At 38.7% G+C, this 26074-nt stretch overlaps 1 non-coding gene across 1 annotated transcript; it reads right to left on the bottom strand.

Moving 5' to 3' along the window:
- Positions 1 to 20601: 20601 nt before the first annotated feature.
- Positions 20602 to 22079, bottom strand: LOC110942901. The gene is made up of 5 exons (XR_004892926.1): positions 22032 to 22079; positions 21774 to 21950; positions 21634 to 21693; positions 20950 to 21063; positions 20602 to 20809 (listed from the first exon to the last, which is right to left on the bottom strand). It is a non-coding gene; the product is annotated as an uncharacterized LOC110942901 (transcript).
- Between the last annotated feature and the right edge of the window lie 3995 nt (positions 22080 to 26074).

Raw genomic sequence — 26074 nt, 5'->3', positions numbered from 1 at the left:
GAGTTGGTGGTGTAGTTCGTTGGTGGTTTTTATTATTATTTCAGTACTTGTTATTTCGGGTGTTCTTTTTGTCTAGTATTTCAAACACCCTCGGATTGTATTTTATTTTTAAAACACTTTACTTTCTGTTATGTCTTTGTTTGGATTGGTAGTATTTATATACATTATGGTTTTTATGTTATTCTTTTATTGTTCTGTTTTGGTGTACATGTGACATACTTGCAGATCCGACATATCTTGGGCCGGAGCATATGACAGACATAGCTTTGGAAGTCTCGTTTCATCAGATATCATCTTAAGGGGAGTACTATTATCCTTTTTCTCTATATTTTGGTTTCGCATTGGGGACAATGCGAAGTTCAAGTGTGGGGAGGGGGTTAACTTTGTTAACATTGTTTGTCCTTGTTTTCTATAAACAAAAATCATTCAAAAATACCTGTATTTTGTATATATTTTAGTAAATAAACAGGTTGGTTGTGTTTTAGAAAACTTCGGACTTGATAAAAAACTCGACAAGCAAAATATTTTTGAAAAAGGAAACCGGAAAGCGTCACAAACAAAGAAAGACTTACATGATAGTTTTCACACTTTTACCCATTCCATCCGTTACGTGAGCATATTTGAGCCTATTGTTATATATTTGTTTATTCATTTCGGATATAGGAGTGAGCCGGATGTTATGTGTAATTTAGAATTTGTCACTAGTATGCTTGTTAAGACCATGAACTTGTGGATTTGTGTAAAAGTGATAGAGGCACTTAGATTACCCCTTTGTGTAAACCTTGTTCTTTGTGTTGTGTTCCCCGTTCACCTTATATTACCCTTTAGGATTAACCCTGTCGAGCCTTCCCGTTTACCTTTGTTTACCCACATTATCGCCCACTTAGCCAAATTTAGCCTTTATATGTTTTAAACCCCTTTTTAGTGTTGAAACTCGGGCAAAATAATCGTTTAACTAGCGTTTGTTTCAGTTTAAAAAAAATAAATAAATAAAAAAACAGAAAATAAAACAACCTAGAATAGGGTAAAGTTGATAAAAATCGAGCAATTTTGAATTCTTAAATGTTAAAATTTCATTGATAAGCTCGATTGCGCAATAGTCGCCTTTTTAAGGCATTTGTATGTATAGGTGTATACTTTGTTGCTAGTTAAACGCTACTACCGAGTTTTAACCATTTTCGCCACTTTATATGTCTACTTCCATACCCTTCGCCCAAGCCTAACGTTACAACCTGTAAAGACCTCTTGATTTACACTTATTCGCATGTTAGTTGGTGGAGACGAGATCTTATGACTAGCTTATGATATTGCATATTTCATTGACGTGGCATTGAGTGTTTGAACATACACATTTTATGTATGTTTCATAAATAAAACCGAGTGTGTGTGAATATTGTGAGTCGTGTGAAGATTAACATGTTGAGTCAATTAAATGTGAAGTCACGGCTTTTTGGTTATCGCTATTATAATTGCATATGCTTGGTGGGTTTGAGTCCTTTGATGTTGTCTTTCGACAAACCGGCTAACCGTTTATAGTATTTTCAATAAAATAGTGTGTAAATTATCGTTCTTGTTTGTTTCTGTCTTTTATTACTTTTTAGTTCAGCTTGCTTGAGGACAAGCAAGGTTCAAGTGTGGGGAGATTTGATATTCGCTAATTTACACATATTTTAGTCCCCCGTTTTACCCCTATTTTATGCGTTTTCCGCCGTAAAACCGTCATTCGGATACTTAATTATCTACATTTTTGTTTACAGGCCTAAAACAGCATACCAGACAAGATGATAGCGAAAACGAGGACTTTCCGGATAAAACGACGAAGATGCGCAACTTCTGTTACAAAACTGACTTGGGCGTCTAGAACGGTCGTGCGACCTGATGCACGACCGTGCATATCCGACAAACTAAGAAAGGCCCGGCAGTGAACGATGGTGTAACTCCACGTGCAAGGCATTGAAGGCTAACCCAGGAACGCACGGTCGTTCCACATCTCGCACCCCGTGCGGATCCGATGATCCAACAAGACCTCGGAACTGAACGACCAAAGTACCAGGCGTGCAACCAAACCTCGGAAAGGAACGGCCGTGCCGATTGAAGAACGGTCGTGCGTGTCCGAAGACCAGTCAACGATCTGTGACGTCACGCAGTATGGTGGACCACCACCAATAATTGCTTAAAGTGCACGGTCGTGCGATCGGAGAACGACCGTGCGACATCGAAAAAGCATAAAAACAGAACAGAACCATTCTATTAGTAACTCTGGAATTTTAGAGAGCTTTGCAGGCGATTTTGAGGCTCCGAAGGCTTCTGCTTTCACTCGGATTCAAGCCACATTGCCCGGTTTTGCTCATTTACTATCCGGATTCTTAATCTTGTGCTTGTTTATGGTTGGGTTTTCTACTCTTTCCATGTTTTTGTTAATCTTTCAAGCATTTAGGTTAATGTTTATGTATTATTGTAGCCTTTGGGCAAAAACACAAGAATCCCTTGCTTGATTATAACCATTGGTATGTTAATCTATGTTTGTAATGAAATTTGGAAGTGTTTTCTATGATTATCTTTGATGATTAGTTTGCAACCTTGTTATTGATATTGATTTCTTGATTATAAGTAATTGTGTTGGATGATTGGTGCTTGGTTAGGTAAGATAGTTGAAAAATGAAGCTTATTTAATCATATATTAGTAAACTTTTCATTTGGTTAATTAGCTTAACTTGGTTAAAATGTGGGCACCATGATACTCTAACGGGTTAGTGGTTTAATAAAGTGTAATTATTGTTAATCAAGAAAGCTTGCCCTCACGGAAGGACTCTAATGGGTTAGATGGTGTTGTTATGAATTCTTGCCATGATTTGTTAGCTTAGTTAGTAGTTTCGGCCAAAATTGCTATCTTGGTGAATTTATGTGCAAGATTTGTAAAATGAACTCGGTTGTGATTTAATCTAGTTTATGCTTGTCTCGGTGGTTGCATTGTGTTTATCGGTGTTGCATTCCTTGATTAAGTGAGGTTAGAAAACTCCTAACGGATGACTAACTTATTTTTAGGAGATTTTTGTAGACATTAATCAATTGCACGTTAAAGAACAATTTTAGGTGGTTAAAGTGTGTTTATCGTTTTAACTTTCCGAATGATTGTCATGTTAGGATTCCCGAAAGGGATACTAATTGTCTCGAAATGGAAAATTAACCGAATACTTCTAGTGCCAAAACTGACTTAGTTGACATGCTGTGGTTGTGTATTAAGCAAGGCTATTTATATATAATCTACTATGTTTTATAAGTATTTATTTATGCTTACTTTAGATTAATTAAAACCAAAACAACTTATGTTTTTACCGGTAATTTAATGGCAAAGGTCTAGTACTATTTCTCCGCCCATTCCCGTGGATCGATACTTGGTTCTTACCGATACTTTACTACAATAGTCGCATTTTTAAGGCATTTGTATGTATAGGTGTATACTTTGTTGCTAGTTAAACGCTACTACCGAGTTTTAACCATTTTCGCCACTTTATATGTCTACTTCCATACCCTTCGCCCAAGCCTAACGTTACAACCTGTAAAGACCTCTTGATTTACACTTATTCGCATGTTAGTTGGTGGAGACGAGATCTTATGACTAGCTTATGATATTGCATATTTCATTGACGTGGCATTGAGTGTTTGCACATACACATTTTATGTATGTTTCATAAATAAAACCGAGTGTGTGTGAATATTGTGAGTCGTGTGAAGATTAACATGTTGAGTCAATTAAATGTGAAGTCACGGCTTTTTGGTTATCGCTATTATAATTGCATATGCTTGTTGGGTTTGAGTCCTTTGATGTTGTCTTTCGACAAACCGGCTAACCGTTTATAGTATTTTCAATAAAATAGTGTGTAAATTATCGTTCTTGTTTGTTTCTGTCTTTTATTACTTTTTAGTTCAGCTTGCTTGAGGACAAGCAAGGTTCAAGTGTGGGGAGATTTGATATTCGCTAATTTACACATATTTTAGTCCCCTGTTTTACCCCTATTTTATGCGTTTTCGGCCGTAAAACCGTCATTCGGATACTTAATTATCTACATTTTTGTTTACAGGCCTAAAACAGCATACCAGACAAGATGATAGCGAAAACGAGGACTTTCCGGATAAAACGACGAAGCTGCGCAACTTCTGTTACAAAACTGACCTGGGCGTCTAGAACGGTCGTGCGACCTGATGCACGACCGTGCATATCCGACAAACTAAGAAAGGTCCGGCAGTGAACGATGGTGCAACTCCACGTGCAAGGCATTGAAGGCTAACCCAGGAACGCACGGTCGTTCCACATCTCGCACCCCGTGCGGATCCGATGATCCAACAAGACCTCGGAACTGAACGACCAAAGGACCAGGCGTGCAACCAAACCTCGGAAAGGAACGGCCGTGCCGATTGAAGAACGGCCGTGCGTGTCCGAAGACCAGTCAACGATCTGTGACGTCACGCAGTATGGTGGACCACCACCAATAATTGCTTAAAGTGCACGGTCGTGCGATCGGAGAACGACCGTGCGACATCGAAAAAGCATAAAAACAGAACAGAACCATTCTATTAGTAACTCTGGAATTTTGGAGAGCTTTGCAGGCGATTTTGAGGCTCCGAAGGCTTCTGCTTTCACTCGGATTCAAGCCACATTGCCCGGTTTTGCTCATTTACTATCCGGATTCTTAATCTTGTGCTTGTTTATGGTTGGGTTTTCTACTCTTTCCATGTTTTTGTTAATCTTTCAAGCATTTAGGTTAATGTTTATGTATTATTGCAGCCTTTGGGCAAAAACACAACAATCCCTTGCTTGATTATAACCATTGGTATGTTAATCTATGTTTGTAATGAAATTTGGAAGTGTTTTCTATGATTATCTTTGATGATTAGTTTGCAACCTTGTTATTGATATTGATTTCTTGATTATAAGTAATTGTGTTGGATGATTGGTGCTTGGTTAGGTAAGATAGTTGAAAAATGAAGCTTATTTAATCATATATTAGTAAACTTTTAATTTGGTTAATTAGCTTAACTTGGTTAAAATGTGGGCACCATGATACTCTAACGGGTTAGTGGTTTAATAAAGTGTAATTATTGTTAATCAAGAAAGCTTGCCCTCACGGAAGGACTCTAATGGGTTAGATGGTGTTGTTATGAATTCTTGCCATGATTTGTTAGCTTAGTTAGTAGTTTCGGCCAAAATTGCTATCTTGGTGAATTTATGTGCAAGATTTGTAAAATGAACTCGGTTGTGATTTAATCTAGTTTATGCTTGTCTCGGTGGTTGCATTGTGTTTATCGGTGTTGCATTCCTTGATTAAGTGAGGTTAGAAAACTCCTAACGGATGACTAACTTATTTTAGGAGATTTTTGTAGACATTAATCAATCGCACGTTAAAGAACAATTTTAGGTGGTTAAAGTGTGTTTATCGTTTTAACTTTCCGAATGATTGTCATGTTAGGATTCCCGAAAGGGATACTAATTGTCTCGAAATGGAAAATTAACCGAATACTTCTAGTGCCAAAACTGACTTAGTTGACATGTTGTGGTTGTGTATTAAGCAAGGCTATTTATATATAATCTACTATGTTTTATAAGTATTTATTTATGCTTACTTTAGATTAATTAAAACCAAAACAACTTATGTTTTTACCGGTAATTTAATGGCAAAGGTCTAGTACTATTTCTCCGCCCATTCCCGTGGATCGATACTTGGTTCTTACCGTTACTTTACTACATATATGACGGGGTACACTTGCCTCTTTCGTGTGTGTTTTGATGTAAAAGTAATAATCACTTTTATAATTGTAAAACCAATTCGTGTGTAATTTCATTGTAAAAATATGTACAGTCGCGCACGTACCAGAAGTCCACTTCTTAGGCCATGTGGTGAACAGGGATGGGATTCATTTTGATCCATCCAAGGTAGATTCGATCAGGAACTGGCCTGCACCGCGTACACCAACGGAAATACGCCAATTCTTGGGTTTGGCAGGGTATTACAGATGATTCATTAAAGACTTCTCCAAGATCGCACAGCCGCTTACAATGCTCACACTGAAAGGTGTTACCTATCGTTGGGGTAATACACAAGAAACCGCTTTTCGGTACCTTAAGGATAGACTATGCAGCGCACCTATTCTCTCATTGCCAGAAGGCACAGATGATTTTGTGGTCTATTATGATGCATCGATACAGGGGCTTGGTTGTGTATTGATGCAGCGGGATAAAGTTATTGCCTACGCTTCGCGGCAACTCAAAGTTCATGAACGGAACTACAGGACGCACGATTTAGAGCTGGGAGCTGTTGTTTTTGTGCTTAAGATATGGCGACACTACCTGTACGGCACCAAGTGCACTATTTACACCGATCACAGGAGTCTCGAGCATATTTTCAAGCAGAAGGAATTGAATATGCGTCAACGACGATGGGTCGAGTTACTTAATGATTACGAATGCGCCATCAAGTACCATCCAGGCAAAGCCAATGTTGTGGCTGACGCTCTCAGTCGAAAAGACACTCTACCTAGGCGTGTACGAGCTTTGCAGCTCATTATTCAGTCTGATCTTCCTGCACAGATATGAGATGCTCAGGTGGAAGCATTGAAACCAGAAAACGTCAAGGCTGAAGCCTTACGCGGCTCAAGGCAACGATTAGAACAAAAGGAAGACGGCACCTACTATGTAACAGGACGTATTTGGGTCCCACTTTATGGCGGTCTACGCGAACTTGTGATGGATGAAGCGCACAAGTCTCGCTACTCGGTACATCCAGGTTCGGATAAAATGTACCATGACATCAGAACTACTTATTGGTGGCCTAGCATGAAGGCCCACATCGCTACCTACGTCAGCAAATGCTTGACCTGTGCAAGAGTCAAGGCAGAGTATCAGAAACCAGCGGGCCTACTTCAACAACCAAAGATACCACAGTGGAAATGGGAGGAAATTTCCATGGATTTCGTTACTAGCCTACCTAGATCTCAGCGTGGGAACGATACTATTTGGGTGATCGTGGACCGACTCACCAAATCTCCTCATTTCTTGGTTATCAAGGAAACTGATAAGTTCTCCACACTAGCAGACATATACTTGAAGGAAGTAGTCTCAAGGCACGGGGTGCCCACATCTATCATTTCGGATCGCGATGCACGATTCACATCAGAACTATGGCAAGCAATGCATAAGGCTTTTGGCTCTCGGTTAGATATGAGCACGGCTTATCACCCTCAGACGGATGGGCAGTCTGAGCGCACGATTCAAACCTTAGAAGACATGCTTCGGGCGTTTGTTATCGATTTCGGAAACAGCTGGGAAAAACACCTCCCTTTAGTGGAGTTTCCGTACAATAACAGTTACCACACCAGCATACAAGCCGCTCCATTCGAGGCATTGTACGGACGTAAATGCCGGTCACCTCTCTGTTGGGCAGAGGTGGGGGATAGTCAGATTACAGGTCCAGAAATGGTAGTTGATGCTACTGAACGAATTGCACAGATACGACAACGCATGGCGGCAGCTCGTGATCGACAGAAAAGCTACGCTGATAAACGCAGAAAACTGCTCGAATTCCAAGTTGGGGATCGAGTGCTACTCAAGGTCTCACCCTAGAAGGGTGTGGTTCGTTTTGGTAAACGATGTAAGCTCAATCCACGGTATGATGGACCGTTCGAAATCACTGAAAGAATAGGCAAAGTAGCCTACAGACTAAACCTACCAACTGAACTCGGTGCAGTTCACAACGTATTCCACGTGTCGAATCTGAAGAAGTGTCTGTCAGATGAGACCCTCATAGTTCCTTTTAAGGAACTCACTATCGACGAGCGGTTGCAGTTCGTCGAGGAACCAGTTGAAATCACGGACCGGGATGTCAAGGTCCTCAAAAACACTAGAATACCTCTTGTTCGGGTTCGTTGGAACTCCCATCGTGGCCCAGAGTATACCTGGGAACGAGAAGATCAAATGGAACTCAAGTATCCCCAGTTATTCGAAAACCGTGCAACCACTACTGAGGCTGAAGCTACTACTGCAGAATTTCGGGACGAAATTCCAAATCAACGGGGGGATGATGTGACACCCCAGGAAAACCAGTAAACGATACGACTTACCTAGCTTCCTCAGTAACCGCATGCTAAATTTCGGGACGAAATTTCTTTCAAGTTGGGGATAATGTGACAACTCGAGTTTTCGAGATTCCACTTTCGCATTTATTGCACGTTCATTGTTTGTTTAACTATTTATTTGCACAATTAGTTTGCTATGAAACTGTATATGTTTTGATTCAATAAAGTGTATTGTAATTAAGCATGGTTATGTGTTACTTGTGAAAGATTTGACAAATAATGGAATGTGGTGATGAAACTGTGATAAATAACCCTTAGGGGTGCTTAGTGCTAATAGTGAAACTTAAATCATTCTTAACCCTAATCCCTTTCACTAATCATCGCCCAAGAAACCAAAACACGTACTTGCACTTCTCTGATCTTCTCTGGCAATCATCATCTCCATCACTAGCACAAGTCTTCTGCATCAATCTTGATCTTTCAATCTATTTTGAATCAATTCAAGGTAATTGTTAATGATTGTTTGTTGTCACTGATTCTTGATTCTTGTGATTCTTGTAAACCGTAAGTTCTTCATATGATGTTCTGTGTTTATTGATTTGGTTCTGATTATTGTGATAATGATGTTGATTAGTCGTATAATCGATTGCCTGATGATTAAGATATATGATATGTAGAATGATTGATTTGATAATTGGATTACTACTATACAGATGCAATGAAATTAGGGTTTCTTAGTTGTGAAAACGTGAAAACGTAACTGTTACAATACAATGAACGTATGACTGATTGTTTGTCTGAGTTTTGTGAATGTTATGTCATTGTCTGAGTTTTACATCATACAGCCCTGTCCGAACTTTATATTGCTTGTGGATGTCAGACTTTTAAAGATGATAGCATATAGTCCGACTTTTATATAACAACCTATAGTCCGACTCTTATAAATTAGACTTGGTCCGACTTTTACACCATGAATGCTAGTCCGACTTTTCTGAATGACAAGGGATATGTCCGAGTTTGATTAACACACATGTCCGAACTTTAAAATAGTGTAGATAGTCCGAATTTTAAAGAGGAGGGTATGATGTCCAAACTTTTATCATGAAGCATGTAAGTCCGAGTTTTATGCCTTGTTCCCTTGGTCCGAGTTTTAACCCCCACCCCCCTGTCCGAGTTTATAGGTAAGGAATGCCCCTCCCCTTGTCCGAATTTTGTAAAGGATTGACACAGGGTCCGAGTTTTAAGGGGGGAGACATGTCAGGGTTTTGTAGTGGCCCCTTGGTCTGAGTTTCTGGTCCAGGAATGTTGTCTGATCTTTTGCTTGTGTTGTTGTGTCCAACCTATGTGATTTAAACATGATGTTACCCTGATTGTATAACTGAAAGTCCTAATGTCACAATATGATATATGATGTCTGACCTTCTGTTGTGCTGTATTATCCAACCTTTGTGAATTAAGCATGATTGTCACCCTGATTTGCATGCTACTAGTCAGAATACCACATATGATATATGCTTATGACAAACATCAGTGTTGAAGCTTACTGTATGATTCTGTATACGATTGTATCCTACTGAATGCAACTGTATGCTCCTGTATGTGTGAACAATCTCCTCATATCATTCTGTACACAATGAACACACATAACACAATTGCTTGTATATCAAGGACTTGTAAACCCTAATTGAATGTAATCCTTACATCGAATCATGTGCAATGTATCCTAGGTCGTGTGTAACGGACTTAAACACTAATTAACCCTAGAAGCAATAACATACCGAGCAAACCAAGGTGAGTTCAAACAGCCAAGGCATGGGGTTCCCAGGGTGGGAATGGGATTTGATTATTTACTTGTACTTACCTAGATAATGGAAATTAGTGATATGATCCTCGGGTGAGGAAGGTTATTGATAAGATACTACTAGACTAGTGATACTACTAGAACTGATCTTCGCATACACGCCGGGGTTGGCTGCGATAATATGACTAATCTTCGCACACATGCCTAGGAAGGCTGCGAACTATACACAAAACTTCGCACAGGTGCCGGGTGGCCGCGATACAAATATACCTAGTCTAGAATACTTGGAAACATTCACTAATCTTCGCACACATGCCTAGGAAGGCTGCGAACTATACACTAAACTTTGCACATGTGCCGGGTGGCCGCGATACGAACTAATACGATACATGACTTAATGAACAAACACAAGGCTTACTTTACTATTACAATTACTGAACTATAAACTGTGAACTCGCTCAACTAGTTGTTGACTCTCTGCTGCATGCCTTGCAGGTCGTTAGATACATAGAGCTTGCACAGGGAGGAGCTGGTCGTTGTGGGCTTGGATCATGATTGTTTGTTAAACACTTTATGACATTACATACTTATTTATGTTGGGTTTTATTTATACGCTTCCGCTAAACAGTGATAACATACTTATGTTTTGGAACACCTTTCATATGGATTGGTTTGGTTTAATTGCATTTACTTTTACTTTATACATTGTTCTATATGATTGGTGGCTTGATCCTGGTCAGTCACGCTCCCAAGCGGTGATACTCCGCAGGTGGATTTTGGGGGTGTGACACGGCATGACATATTCTATGAAGACAAGGACGCTCATCAGGCATTGAAATTTCAGCGCGTCGCTTGTTTCTGCTACTACAGGGGAATACATTCGGGCAGTTCGTGGTCCGAACGACACTGAAGAAGGAAGATGTAAAGACCGAAGACGAGTAACAGACAAGGGGGAGTTTGTTGATGCATTTTTGTGTCTGTCACTAGTCTTGTAATTTACGATGTATTTTGTACGGTCTTTTATCATTTATCGAGTCTGTATTTGCCGTCGACCAAGTCGGATATCCTCTTATCCGCTTGTGTCCGACTTGTTTGTCTCCTTTTGGTTTGTAATTCTCTATGAACAATGCATGTTGCATGTAAAGGGTATGTCTGTCATTTGTAGGTGTTTATTTGTTAATTGTTGTTTGCTGTCTGTTTGCAGCAAACCACCGAACTATTGCAGCCTTCGACGAAACAAGCCGTTTCGTCGAACACAGGACGACGAAACAGGCTCTTGCCCATTTCACTGTGTTTCGTCGTGGTCTGCGACGAAACAAATTTGTTTCGTCGGACTTTGGGCTTCTTCAGGCCCAAGTATGTGGACCCTTGTGTTTCGTCGGCCCACTTTGTGTTTCGTCGATCACTATGGCCCAGGCTGCTATAAATAGACACCCTCTGTTAGTTTAGAACTCAGAGATGAGAGAATACCCTTAAAGTTACTCTGTCAAATTGTGTGTGTATCAGTTTGATCTTGTTCTCATCCGTTTAATCAATAGAGTGTGTATCATTGGTTAAACCTTGCTCTTATATATAACTGTGTTTGATTTGGCATAGTTACGGGGATTCCGCACCCGTAACATTGTTTGTTATAACAAGGATTAGGTTGTTGATATCGATCCTCCGATTTCGGGACCTACATATATACTATCAATTTGAAACATTTGTGTGCATCTTTTGTTGTAAGTTGTGCTTAAATGGTTGTACCTTAATACAATATAGGTTGTAAGTTGTGTTTAAGTGGTTGTACCTTAATCAAATAACAATGGTTTCATTACCTTACCAAATTCAATCTGTTTTTTGTATGCATGTATGGTTGTAAATTGTGCTTAAGTGGTTGTACCCTAATCAAATAATGGTTTTATTATCTTACAATATTCAATCGGTTTGATCTATTCAAAGTTGTGTTGTTTTATTTGTAAATTATTATTATTTATAATCATCTAATTAATTTAGCCAAAATCTTGTATAAATATAATTTGTAACATATTGATGCAATGGTTGTTGTAATGTATGCATTATGGTTTGTATAGTGGTAATGATATATATTACATATAGAATACGATGAACCTGTCAAACGGGAAAAAATAGACGCGAGTTCATCGTAGCGCGCAAGTCCTAGATCAACTTAGTTATTTTATTCTATGTTTTACGTTTCGGTTTAATTTCTTCGCATTAACACGCTGCAACTTCAGTTTCGGTGGTCGCTGGCAGTAGTGCGTAATTAGGGCTCGCCCCCACCGCAACGCGGAGGGTGCTTAATACTAGTTGGAAATTAAGTAGTAACAAATACCGTATTGCAAAATGAATACATATATTAAAACTATGAAATAAACGTTACATATGTGTAAGCTTATTCAAAGCAAAGTCTTCAATAGGCAGAGTCCTCAACTTCGTTCTTCAACAGGATCTTCTTGTAGTCTCCTTGGCTGCGAGAATAAACAAACTAGTGTTGTCGGTTGTTGCGAGAATAAACAAACTAGTGTTGTCGATTGTGGCTGGGGATTCGTGTTCAACACGGATCCCTTTAAACCGAATTTACATCTCTACTTAGATAGTGCGTCTACTACTCAATGTACAACAGCCGAAGCAGTATGCGCTGCTAGGGTAACCCAAGTAAATTAGTGTATTGTTTTTAGTAAAACTTATAGATTTTCTTTCTAAAAATGAACCTACATGTTAGTAATATAATTACACAAACTATAACATAATTGTCCATTAATCATTCAACAATCAAGAGTTAATGACCTACTAAATAGTAATAAAAAATAAACTTTTGAGATCTCATAAACATCCCAAAGAGAACTAGAAATTTCTATGATGACCTATCTAGGTAAATAAATAAATAAATAAATAAAAATAATAAAAATAATAAAAATAATAAAGATAATAAAAAAATCAAGTGATAATTACCTAAAAATATTTAAAACACCTAGGAACACGGCATGGACGGCAAAGAAGACTAGAAGCACGACGGGGGATCAACGGCGGTAGGGTTGGAATAACAAAGTTCTATATTACAAGACTGTCGGAACGGTGTAGTTCCAAGGAGGTTGCAGAGATTCTGAAGACCTACGTCAAGGTGACCGGAGTGTATATTGCAGGAAAAAGAGATAAGAAAGGCTACAAATTTGGTTTCGCAAGCTTCAAAGGAGTGGGAGATGCAATGGACCCGGTGGGTCTAAGAGAATACAGACCGATCAATCTGATTGGAGTGATAAGCAAAACTATCTCTAAGATTCTGGCAAACCGTCTCAAAATGGTTATTGGGACCATTATTTCGAAAAACCAAACGGCGTTTCTCAAAGGGAGGTACATTTTGGACAGCCCGTTAATGCTAAACTAACTCATTGCTTGGATTAAAAAAGATAAAAAATGCTTTTCTTTTAAAAATATATTGTGAAAAGGCTTACGATAACGTTTTTTGGAGTTTTCTTTTGGACATCGTAGAGCAAATGGGCTTTCCTGAATTATGGTGTAAATGGATCGAAGGGATCCTAGTTTCGGCTAGATCCTCGGTTCTTGTGAACAGGTCTTCTGCCTTTGAATTTAGATGTTCCAAAGAAGTTAGATAGGGAGACCCGTTATCCCCGTTTTTTGTTCCTTTTGATCATTGAGGCTTTGTCTAGCATTTTATGCAAAGCTAGGAATAAAGGTCTTTTCAAGGGAATTCAAACCCTTAATAACAGTCCGGTAATCTCTCAACTGTTTTATGTTGATGATGCTCTCTTGTGGGAGGATTGGGATAGGGATAATGTGAAGAACGTGGCTAGATATTTGAGAATCTTTTTTTTTTTTTGTGTTCGGGTTTAAAAATTAATCTGCAAAAATCTAACATATGGTGAAGCTGGAAAAATTCATCATCATTCAAGCACCAAACATTTTCGTCTACTCTTCTTCTTCTCTCTCTCCATCAAAGGCAACAATATTCTCCTAGATGCAATAATGTTTCGGAGCCTTGTGTCGCTGATCTTGTGCATGAACGCTCCACTATCAGCAATCCTTAGTATCAATAGTTCCTCCTGGAACATCCTGCACACTCATTCAGAGATTAGTTGGAGAGGGGGACCCAAGCCTTCACAGACTTGGGTCGTCCGTCATCATCGAGGATTGTGACGTCCATTTCCCGATGATTCGGAATTGATGTAGCTCCCCCTGAAACAGTTACCTGTTTTGGTTTCCAAATATGTTTCTGTTTTTCATTTTTAAAATCTGATTTAACAGACTGTGTTTGGAAAACCTCTGGTTTTAAAACCTTTTCAACTTCTTTTCTTTGTTTCTTTCTCTGCTTCATTTCTCGTTGTTTAACAAGGCGAGGGTCCTGTTTTGGTGAAACAGATCTTTTATGTTAACTCTTATCGCGAGAGACATCAACTTTCGCCTTTCCTTTCGTGAGATATAGACAGTGTCTGACAATGTACCCATACTCACCGCATTCAAAACATGATCTCCGCTCAACAAACCTCGGAGTATCATAGCTGTAAGAGCTTGACGATGAACTTCATGATCTTGAGGTACTTGGTCCTACATCACAACAATTTGTGTGTTGTGTGTAGTTGTTTTGACTGTTTCTTTTCAAAATTTTATTTTGCATAACAAAATCTGTGTTGGATTTGTTTTCAAAAGATTCAATTTTATCCGTCCCTCGGGATTTCACGAAGTTCACCTTCTGAACCTTCTTCTTGTTTAAGCTTTGTTTGCGTTTCCCTTTCCTTGGTGAGCGTGACTTTGCTTTCGTTGATTGTTTTGTGGTTGCAATTTTTTATTCCCATATTTCTTTTTTACTTCGGATTTTGGGATAGGAGCACACTGAGTTACTACAACTCTTGGGCTCGACTTTCCCAAAAACTTACTAGTAGAATCTTCGAAAACTTTATCAATCAAGGATTGATTGACATTCTTGATTGGGAAATCCTTGTCTGAATATATCTTATCCGATCCAATCAACGTGTAAAGCAAATTCACGCTTTCACAATCTTGTGCAGATGTGGACTCAACCAGAACAGTCTTAGCAGGTTTTGCGGGAGGATCACATAGAATATGATTCTCAAGAGGTATGTCCTCTTCTTTGATTATCGCATGAGACTGTGCTGAGTCAGTATCATCGGATTCATCATCTGAAGAATCAGTATCCTCAACAACGACTGGAGGATCCTGATTTTGTTCAGCAGTTGATACTTTCGTATATGCTGACACATCAGAATCTGATGATACTTCCTTTCTTTAACCAAGTCCAGCTGCGAATTCCTCAATGTCTAATGGAACTGATGGCTCAAAGTGAGGTTTATCCTCCTCATCAGGCATTGCGGTGTAATTGTGTCTAATATGTGGGGGACACTTCTTATATCCAATGCACATGACATCTTCTTTCTTTTTCTGTATGTCAATGATGTGATCCAGCACATACCTCGAGTTTGAATAAGTATCTAACTTAAGTTGGATCGCCTCACTTTCACACTTAACACAGGCCAATTCTTTTTGTGTTTCCTCGAGCCTATTTATGTAATTGTTTATTGCAGTTTGTTTTCTTGAATCCATTTTTGTTAGCTCGGACTTATCTTCCTTCAATGTGTCAATTATCTTTTTAAATTCATTTTCATGATTTTTGTGAAACATATTGGCCTCTGTGCATTTTGAAAGATCCACGAACAAACTTTGATTGTGGATAAATATCACGTCGTACGTGCTTTGCAAATCATCATATTTGCTTTGTAAATCGGACAATTTGCTTTGCAAATCAGACAATTTAGCATTTAACTCAACACAATTATCACACCTATCAGAACTTGGTTTAGCGACACATACCTGACTGGATTCGCTCTCAGATAGTGACTCATTTGCCTCAGAATCAACAACCTCCCTTGTTGATTCATATCCTGATCCATCCTCGCTTGAACTTGAACTTGTACCATCTTCAACTGAGCTTGTAACATCTTCAACTGAGCTACCGCCATGTTCAGAATTGTCATCATTTCTTGAGGACTCATCATTGCTGACATCCTTGACAATTTTGGCATAAAACGCAGTTCTTGTTTAACCACTGTTCCCCAACTGTACTGTCGGACCACAATCGACAGTCGATTCACCCCATAGATTGACTTTTGATGGTGGAGGGTTATTTGACGATGTGGGAGACTGAAGCCAAGATGGCACTGAACCCTTTTGCGTTGGAATGGGTGAGGACGAGGGTGTGGGAGACTTAGCCCATGAAGGGACTGGACCTTTACCTTTACTCGTATACATATCCGCATTAGGATCCGGTATCCAACGACCATACATATATGTTGTCATTTTCAGTGTACTTTGATGAGAAAGATCATTTGAAAATTGAGATCCTAAAAGTACTTGACCCCAAAGATGTGTACTCATGATGAACTACAAAGAAACATGCAGACGTATAACCCAGCTCAATTGAAGTCCAAGCCCAAAACAAATCCACGAATTATAATCCCAATGAAGTATAAGAAATTCATCGTGAGAATTAATTATTCGCAGGACAAGACAAATGAGGGAAAATTATAAGCCGATGAAAAACCAAATGAAAAACCAAAGAATTATAATTCTTCGTTGACTATTGTTTGTGAAGCCCAACCCCAACCTATCAAACCCCAAAAAAAAAAAAATTTAAAACCCAGGCCCACGAATTATGGTGTTTCGTGAGAGGATATACTTCTCAGAATAAGACAAACTTTTGTGAGATTCTTAAAATGATGTAGACGAAGAATGTATCAGCCACTATGTTTCTTGAGAAAGGACAAAAAAAATGTATGTTTCGTAGGTAGAGGTAATTCGCAGGTATTGGAAATTGTGAAAGTTGGTGAACAACCGAATAAGGTTTTCAGAAAATCTTTAAATCTTATCTTCTCAAAACGAAAAAACTCCACTTACTTTTCCAACTAAGGGGAGGCGGGGCAGTCCGTGATGGATCCCCCGTCACGCGTTATTTTATCACGCACACCGCCGCCACATTTGATATCACGCGTGAAGTTTTCAACGAGTGGAGAATATCACGCATTGAAAGTTTGAAAAATTCGAACGTTGGCTTGGTTATGACCGTTGAATAACGGTAAAGTTCAATAAAAAAAAACCCTTTAAACTCTTTATCTATTTATATCTCCATTTTAAACCATTTTACACACGCCAATCTACTTCACCGGAAAATATGGCGAAACACGATTTTATCCTTAAAAAATTAACACAAATCACGTTTTAGATTCTCCACCCTTTTTGACAAGTTTTAACCGAAAAACATCAACTGATAACGGCAAACTTCTGAGATTTAGACCGTATTTTTATCCGATAAAACTGGGTTTCGAATTTTTGTTCAACAAAGCTTCAAAAATTGCTCCAAAACCTTACAACGAACTCGGTTTTCAACAAGAAATTGAGCCTTACGCTCTGATACCACTTGTAGGTCCCTATACGGATCGTCGGACTTAGATTATTTTTTGTTTCGGGTTCCGTAACGAATGCGGAATCCTCGTTGCGACACAAACCGAGCGAGAGAGTAAGCACAATAACAAGATTCAACGTTTTAAAGCTTCAATGTATTCAACCAGAAGAGTTACAAATTACAAAGTTTAACAAGAAACCCTCTAAACCTCTCTGGTGTGCGCTCCAGTTCTCTGCCTTATCTGTTTGCAACATGCTGCTTTTATACTCAAACCTAATCCAAGTACTACGAAGAATGGAACTGGGCCTGATCCAAAGCCCACGAAAAACCTGGACTCACGAAGAAGGTTCTTCGCTGAATGAGTTCTTCGCCAGTGGGGAGTTCTTCGTGAGGGTTTTTCGTGGAATGTACATGCAGGTTCTTCATGGTATGGTTCTTCGTTGGATAACCAACCCAAACAACAGATAGGACCTCATGAAAGTTAGGCCTAGTGATCATGTTGGTTCTTCGAGTACTGGTGGCCCAATTAGCATTCAATTTACATTTCCATGTGCATGGTAGATTCATTAGAATCTTAAATCTTGCATGTATTGTAAGAAGTATTAAACTTAGTTATGTTTATAAGTTTATGTTTTAACTATTCGAATTTATAAGTAGTGATATGTATGATATGAACTCGGATGATAGATGATAAGTGTATGTAATAACCGGTGTGATAAGTGGGTGAATGTTTCAAACAACTGCCTCCGGCAGTTACCCGCCAAAAACAACCGCCAAACTTTATGTATTTATTCAAATGTACCGGCAATCTTGTCGGATATCAAGACAGTTTCATTATACCGAAATTGTCCTCTTAATCCTTTTTCGTTTTATCTCTGAATATTCTGCATTGTTTCTTGATCTGCACATTCATTTCACCATGACTGCAAATCATGTAAAACCTTCCGCTGCAACTGCATATTCATATGCATATGATGAAGATGATTCGGATGTCCAACATAGTGGTATCAGAGCCACTGCAAGAATGAATGCAGAAGTTAAACCGACTGCAACCTCTATGCCTTGGCAACACTGTGTTGATGAGAAAAATGAAAAAAAAAATGCCGAACCCCTCGTGAAAGATTATGTTATTACTGCCATCTGCTAGGACACCAAATTTATATGTGTAAGGCCAAGGAAAACGACGAAGAGTCGCAACTGATTAGACAAGCAATTAATATCGGAATCAAAACGCAGAAGGATGATGTGCACTGCCGAGAGGGGATGATTGTCACCGGGACTGATGGTGGACAATGGAATGAAATCTGTTATGTTAATCCAACATTCAATCATCATTTTGTGGGTAATATCGATGTTTTCAAGAGGGTAAAACATATAATGGGTGTCGAAACGAGATCCGGAATGAATAATTTTTTATTTATTTGTGGAGTGGGAACAGTGGAGATGAAAACAGGGAACAAAACACTGCGCATTCCCAGTGTATTCTATTCACCGGATATCGACCGGAATGTTCTAAGCCTTGAACAGTTAACACTTCAAGGTTTCACGGTCAGAAAATCCGGTGATTCATGCAAAATTTATCCCATGTTTTCATCTCAGTGGTAAATACAACAAACGACATGACTGGGTTGACGAAGGAGGAAGAATTGGGTTTAAAGGAGAGAAGAAGGTTGCAAGACATGTGCGGTATAGATGATGAATTCAAAAATGATTATTTGAATTCTTATTTTGAAACACTAAATGTTTCGGATAAAGATGAAGTTGATTGGAATTTAATGATCTTAAAAGCATTAGAATTTCATGAATTTGGTGATTGCAAGGCCTTGATCAATATGCTTGATGACCGAGAATACGTATTCAAGTATAAAGTTGATCTTCAAAGGAAATTTGAAGAGATGATTCGCTGGTTCCTGAACGAATATTTGGGAATCAATTCAAGGCCAGTCCCACCCTATTCTTTGGATCAAAGAAAGATAGATCTATTAAGTTTATATATACTGGTGGCAAAGGATGGCGGATTCCGAGAAGTGACTATAGAAAATATATGGCCAATCATAGCGAAAGACCTGGGATTCGAGTATAAAGATGGAGATTACATGAGGATCATATATGCCATATACCTCGATGTTCTGGAATATTATTATAAATTTAAAACGGTACAAGATGAAGTGCATGTGAAGCAGGTGGTGAATGATGGTGTTGAATCCTCTCAAAGATGTCACAGGAAGACAAGGAGTGCAGATATGGTTAGTGATGTTACTGCAGGTCAGGGTTATGTTAGAAGTATTAAACTTAGTTATGTTTATAAGTTTATGTTTTAACTATTCAAATTTATAAGTAGTGATATGTATGATATGAACTCGAATGATAGATGATAAGTGTATGTAATAACCGGTGTGATAAGCGGGTGAATGTTTCAAACAACTGCCTCCGGCAGTTACCCGCCAAAAACAACCGCCAAACTTTATGTATTTATTCAAATGTACCGGCAATCTTGTCGGATATCAAGACAGTTTCATTATACCGAAATTGTCCTCTTAATCCTTTTTCGTTTTATCTCTGAATATTCTGCATGTTTCTTGGTCTGCACATTCATTTCACCATGACTGCAAATCATGTAAAACCTTCCGCTGCAACTGCATATTCAAATGCATATGATGAAGATGATTCGGATGTCCAACATGTATTTGGTCAAAGTTCATGACATCATCATGACATCATCATGGTGATGTCATGGTGATGATGGTTCGCGGCTCTTCGTTATTCGTGTGTCGATCTCTGAGGCGCACGACGGAGGAACGTCGCGACGTCGGTCTTGAGCCGAACCGAACCGAGTCGCGTCCACATAAAATGCATCAACACTTTGATTGATGATTGCTTCGTTTCAATTTCTAGTTTCTTGAACTTGGCTGCGATACCAATTCAGGTCTGGAATTGATAAATAAGATCACATGTGAATTTGGATAGCTCCCAAACATTAGTTAACCAAGAAAATATAACTAAAAAAATTAAATACAATGTCAAACCATAACTCGGTTTACATAGATTAACCCTAACTTGGTAGCCAAAATTAGGAAGCTTAACCAATTTAACCAAGTTGTCTCATTTGGTTCCCGGAGTTCACTGACTTGTGACATGTTTATACCACATTATCCACCGCCTTGTGGATCCATATGGCCCAACCCTAACCGGCTTGTTAGAGTCAGGAATTAATACAAACACTATTCAATGAATTTGCAGGTAAAACACTTGAAGAAACTTATGTAAATCAATACGAACATCACGTCTGCTGCAAGAAAAGAACAGCCGGAGAAATAATGAATCACTGGAAATATCGTAGAACTTATGAAGAGATTGTTTGCATACAACTTATATGGCCAAAGAGGTGATGGTGAGATGGTGGTTACAAAGAAGTTTAAATCTCTCTAGCTTCTTTTTCTTGCCTTTATAGTCATAACAATCTGAAGTGCATGGCCCAAAGCTCATCAGCAGCCCATATAGCAGCACTAAACATACAATCCCGTTTAGTTAGATTAAAAGCTCAAATACAATTATGAATTTAGTTGATATATTTTAACAAAGGTCAGGGAAGTTGGGGATTTAATGACAATAAAGCCTAAACTGGAGCCCGAAAGGATGTACCTACTTTATTGATGTATGCACATTTATAAACGAATCATGAGTTTCAAGATCTGCTGACATAGAGAACAGGGACCAGTCCAGCAATTTTTCCATCCCAACCAGGGCTTACTTTCTTCACCTGTAGGACGTTTAAATTAAACTATTATCAGCAGTGAGATTCATGCAAAGCCTACTGCACTCCTTGTCTTTGATTGGTGGTTTGGTTTTGATGACTCAAACTAGTATCTTCTGATCACAATGGTATGGTGATATCAATTAAAAGATGCAAAAGTATGACCATAAAAAATACAAGAACAATAATACAATACACCACAAGAAGATGCTTAGGGGAGTGGGGGTGGTCACAAGTGATGGAATTCTATCACTCACAAGCATCCAATCAAGTCCCGACATGTCATCAGCCACTATTCTATCACTCACAAGCATTTTTTAGTGGCACCCGTCATCACTCACCACACAACCATCTACAATCAAAAATAACTCACCACTTAATATTGAATAACGCGTGATATATATAACGAGTGAAAAATTTCACTCGTGATATATGTTGGTGGCGGCGGTGTGCTAATATGTTTCACGAGTGATGGGAAGCCATCACGCTCCCACCCCCACTCCCCTTACTATGATGAATGATGTTTCTACCGATGTATTTCGATACATATTAACTCGCATTAAATGGTGTACTTACATAGAACCATCCATCGACTTCATATTCGATTTCAAGCTCTTCTCCAGTCACCAGGCTCATCTGGAATCAAAGAACTAATGTTAAGCAGTGGTCCACTGCGTAGAATAAATCATATCTGAGTCAAATGAAGGTCAGCCTACCTCATCATCACCACCAGCAGTAAAATCATAAAGAGCTGTTCCAAACTCCATGTTACCAGAAGAGGATCGGCCCTCATCATTGTAATTGTATTCACTTTCAGTCCCAGCTAAGGGATTCTCCAGTGACTCGTAGCGTTTGCGTAAAGGTGATGAGTAGGGAGGTGGCTCCTCTCTAATCTACAATTTATAGCAAATTAGTTGGAATTTGTAGACAGTTGATATAAATAAAGTTTTTATTGAAACAGGTTATGGGCTTACTGGAGAACCATTGAAAGAAGAACCATATCTGGTTGGAAACGGCAGCTCTTATATACAACAGTTATAGTCATTTTAAGCATATAAGTTATGCTATAATCTCAAACTATATGTATATACTCAACGTTGGAGCAACAAGTTACTTAGGACAGTCTGAGAATATAACGTAATAGTGAGATGGTTACAGAACAGAGTTAAAACCAAACAAGTTTCCTTGTGAACATTGCATGTTGGAATCACTCTGGACAACATGGGGCAACAAATAAATGCAACCATGTACGCATCCACTCGACTACTCCTCTATAGTCTATATCATAATTTAAACAACACAAATAATGAACTAGCAATATTTTCATCAGTTTCAAACCTTGGGTTGTGATTTTGAACTAAACAATGATGGATAATTCATTCCACCGAAGTGAGACGAAGCAGATGTCTCTACTGAACCTACTGAGCCTGGGGATGAAGAGCTAGATGACTCGTCATCCTGCAAAAAAGTTTATGGTTATGTAACACACATCGGTGAATTTACTAACCCGCATGATGGCAGGATCCTTACATCAAGTTCTGATGGCTCTAAAAGAGTTTTGGCCCACATATCATCATTGGAAGATTTTGCAAAAATGTTCTCGTCGTCTACATCGGGAGCATCAGTGCCAGAGCCAGAAAGAAACTCATTGACCTAAAAAGCACAATGAGTATTTTTTTTTACAGACTTAGAAAGTTAGTATGTGCTAATTCATTGCTCAGGTGAACTCAAAAACAATGTAATAGATATTACTATCAGAGCCTTGGGAAAAATTTTGGTATGTGCTAATTCATTGCTCACCCTGTTCATTGCAGGAGTATTATTTCCCCACAAACCGTCATCAGCAAGACCACTTGCCCAAGCATTTACAAGATCATCATCAAAACTTTCAGGTTCCATCGCACGTGATTGTTTAGTTGCTTCATATATAAGCTCAGAAATTCCATTGGCAAGCACTGGATCGTTCGAGTCACTCAATGTTCTAACTTTATGCCGACTACGATAGATGTTAATAAGTTTGGCACTGTTGTATTGTGAGAAAAAGAAAAATAACAGAAGTCAGAAGACATAGCACACACATTTTTAACCACTGCATATATACTTCTAGATACAATACAACGAGGCATTTATTTTATAAACATGCAGATATTCTACTTAAAACATGATTATAAGATGAAGATGAAGGTGAAACATGTATATGAGAAAATAAATCGACAAGAAAGGTATCCTAATGATATTGATCCTATACATGACAAGCATAATTTCTTGTAATCTGAAACTCGAGTTCTCCAAACAGTCCATATGTATTAATCAGGTATCAGGTCAAACTAATGGTAAGGAAGATTTCAAAGTTTGTGTATGAAAAAAATAGCTAATCATATACTTATCAAACAATATGAGCAAACCCAGGCATGAAGTGCCGACAGCAACGTTAAGCTTAGTTCACTAAGGAAAAAGAATGTTTGTTTTTCAAGAATCATCCTGTAGCCAACTGCGTTAGAACTTATAACAATGTCAAATTTTGTTATCGACCATCGAGCATTTATTTTTTGAGGGTAATCAGGACTTTAGATTAATGTTTTTGTTACCAAGTATACATGACTATTGTGAATTATCTACTATATAGCTTTACAGAATACTTCAAAAGGCTTTAATAGGCAAATTTTCATTGTTTAACAATTATACTGTTGGCTTCCGCCTTTCACCTTGGACGTGAATGTTTCAAGAACCTAAAGTCTCCTTTTACATTCTTTAGAAAACCTACCTCCTATACACATTTTCCTGGATTCTACCTTTAAATTTTGTTATGCTTGAAGACTAAGTAAAATATAATTCAATCAATTTGATAACACGGGTAAAACTAAGTATAATATAAAAAGTATAACAAGAAATCAAGTCCTATGGATAAATAAGGTTGCATCAAAGAGACAGGTACGCGGTCATTGAACAGAAAAGAAAGAAATTGATTAATATCATAACCTTGTGTGGTTAACATGTGACCTCCAAAGAAGAAAGAGAAGATGAGAGACTCATACCTAGTTGGTCCTAGAGGTAGATATTTTGCTCTTGGAACATAGCAAAATAGTGAAACAAGACTGAGGAGACTTTCATGAGTTTCATACAGCTTCTTAAGTTCTTCATCAGTCCACTCTCTTTTTGCATTGCTATGGTTACACATGTCGCTGCCAACTCATGTTTAGAATAATCAGAACACAATGCGGTCAATTTAAGTATTTACTACTATGAAGGGTGAGAAATTTGAAGAAAAGTAGAGGGTAATCTAAGGCACCAACTTTATAAGTTCATCTTGTGCTCTATACATTTCATCAAGGACCTTCAATGCGGGACTTAGCAAAGAGCCAAGACCACTCCCACTAGCTCCTTGATCTTCACCATTACTGATATCTGACAGCTTGTACTGCACACCACCTTCTGCTAAAGCATGTAAAAATTCGTAGATTTGTATCCTGTAAGGCTCGCCTGATCGGATGGCTATGGTGGTGAGAGCTTGAGCAGCAAGAATACGAACCTGAGACAAAAAAAAGAACAACACATTCGCAAATAAAAATGAAGAAAATAAGCACTGCATGGGAAAACTGCTGTTACACCAGACCATATAATAATTATGACCCTTAAGTTTTAATAAATAGCAAAATCGCACTAGGATGTTATACTTATAAATCTTGTTCGTAAGTGTCATGGAACTTAATGCAACACACGAATAGAAAAAATGTGGACAAATAGCAGCAGGAACGAAAAAATCAATCAACGACATACCTCCCAGCTGGAACTGAAAGTACATCTTTGAAGTCGAGTCAGTGCACTAACTAGAGTTGGATTACGAGAACTAGCTGCTGCAACCATTTTATCTGCATCTAACATCATCAGCGCAATCCCAGGAGGGGTTGCCGACTCCCAAGCAAACTCAGAAGCAGCATAATTTGCATTTTCTCCAAGGAACCAAACCTGCAAGTGTTTTAGTTAACTAGAATATGAAGCAGAAACTCTATAGACTGAATGAATTTCTTGTGGACAATAATGATGCTTACGGCTGCTTGAACTAATCTCTGCAATGCCAAAGCTGACTTTGGATCTGATGCAGAAACCCTATTTATTGACGTAAGCCCGGACATGGAGCCAGGTTGTGGAGGTGGCAGATCAAGAACTAATGTGACAGCTTCCAAAGCCGTATGCTTGCCATCTGGACCAGCTCCAACAAGGCACGTCTGCAAGGTAAAAAGCCAGTAGACAAATATGTAATGGAGCAAACAGATTGCATTTCACCATCCCCAGCTAAAGATTGAAAACAGGATGTAGGTCCCTGTTTCGCGGAGGATTACGAACCTAAACCTTGTTATACAAACCTACTAGCGAGTGCGGAATCCAAGCTAGCAAGCAAACCGAGTTAGTAGCAAGTAGAGAAACAAACACACAAAGATTCACCGATTAACACTAGTCGTATTAACGCAATGAGGGTTCAGTTACAAGCTCAATGTTTACAGAAGTGTTCTATAAACTCTCTAAGTGTGTGAGTGAGTTCTGGGCAGAATGCTCTCTAAGCTTCTATCTCTTGGTGTGTAAAATGGCAGAACTCAGAACTCCAGAACTAACTCACACTCAACACATGCATGGGTATATATACCCAGCTCAGCAGGTCTGGTCGAAGGATTCGACAGATGGGCCGAAGGATCATCTTTCGGATACAATGTTTTCGAAGGATAAGCAGGGACCTCGAAGGATAGTCTTTCGAGGTCTATCGTTCGAAGCATATCTTTCGATGAGATCGAAGGATCCAAATTATCCTTCGATCTCTACATCATCCTTCGATCAGAACATCTCTCAACATACAATCTGTTGTCCAAGTCAAACCGGAGGATGGTTGACTTGGTCAACTTACAACACAAATCAGGACATCGTTACATAAGACCGAATACAGACAAAGTACAGACACAAGTGCACCAACAAACTCCCCCTTGGCTGTAGCTTTGTCTTTGATCTCTAAGCTTTGTCTTGTAGG

The sequence above is a fragment of the Helianthus annuus genome, chromosome 5 (assembly GCF_002127325.2).
Source record: "Helianthus annuus cultivar XRQ/B chromosome 5, HanXRQr2.0-SUNRISE, whole genome shotgun sequence".
In the NCBI taxonomy this organism is placed as follows: Eukaryota; Viridiplantae; Streptophyta; class Magnoliopsida; order Asterales; family Asteraceae; genus Helianthus; species Helianthus annuus.
Note: the sequence above shows the minus strand (reverse complement) of the source record. Positions and strands in the feature narration are given on the sequence as shown.